The 815-nt window shown below is 47.7% G+C and overlaps 1 non-coding gene across 1 annotated transcript; it reads right to left on the bottom strand.

Annotated features, from left to right (window-relative positions):
* Positions 1–502: 502 nt before the first annotated feature.
* Positions 503–609, bottom strand: LOC121017255 (U6 spliceosomal RNA). The gene has a single exon (XR_005784692.1). It is a non-coding gene; the product is annotated as a U6 spliceosomal RNA (small nuclear RNA).
* Positions 610–815: the final 206 nt, after the last annotated feature.

Consider the following 815-nt stretch of genomic DNA (forward strand, 5'->3'; position numbering starts at 1 on the left):
TGAATGTAACAATCAGTGAGAGTTCTATTTCTTCCTCTTTTAAAAAAATACAGAGGGGTGCCTGGGTGGCTCAGTTGGTTGAGCGTCCGAATTCGGCTCAGGTCATGATCTCGCACTCTATGAGTTCAAGCCCCGCATCGGGCTCTGTGCTGACAGCTCAGAGCCTGGAGCCTACTTCAGATTCTGTGTCCCTCTCTTGCTCTGCGCTCACCTGCTCCTGCTCTGTCTCTCTCTCTCTCTTAAGAGTAAGTAAGACACGGGGCGCCTGGGTGGCTCAGTCAGTTAAGCAGCCGACTTCGCCTCAGGTCATGATCTCACGGTCCATGAGTTCGAGCCCCGCGTCGGGCTCTGTGCTGACAGCTCAGAGCCTGGAGCCTGTTTCAGATTCTGTGTCTCCCTCTCTCTGACCCTCCCCTGTTCATGCTCTGTCTCTCCCTGTCTCAAAAATAAATAAAACATTAAAAAAAAAAAGAATAAGTAAGACATTAAAAAAATTAAGATAAAAAATACAGAATACTTTACAAATTTACATTTCATCCTTGCACAGGAGTCATGCTAATCCTCTTTGTATTGTTCTAATTTTAGTATATGTGTTGCCAAAGCAGACACAGTAGGACCATTATTTAAACTCAATGCCTGGCATAGAATGAGCCATCAGTGGGGTTGCCTGGGTGGCTCAGTTGGTTGAGCATCCAACTTCGGCTCAGGTCATGATCTTGCTGTCCATGAGTTCAAGCCCCGCGTCAGGCTCTGTGCTGACAGCTTAGAGCCTGGAGCCTGTTTCAGAGTCTGTGTCTCCTTCTCTCTCTGCCCCT

The sequence above is a fragment of the Herpailurus yagouaroundi genome, unplaced genomic scaffold (assembly GCF_014898765.1).
Source record: "Herpailurus yagouaroundi ecotype Mexico unplaced genomic scaffold, PumYag 29, whole genome shotgun sequence".
Taxonomy (NCBI): domain Eukaryota; kingdom Metazoa; phylum Chordata; class Mammalia; order Carnivora; family Felidae; genus Herpailurus; species Herpailurus yagouaroundi.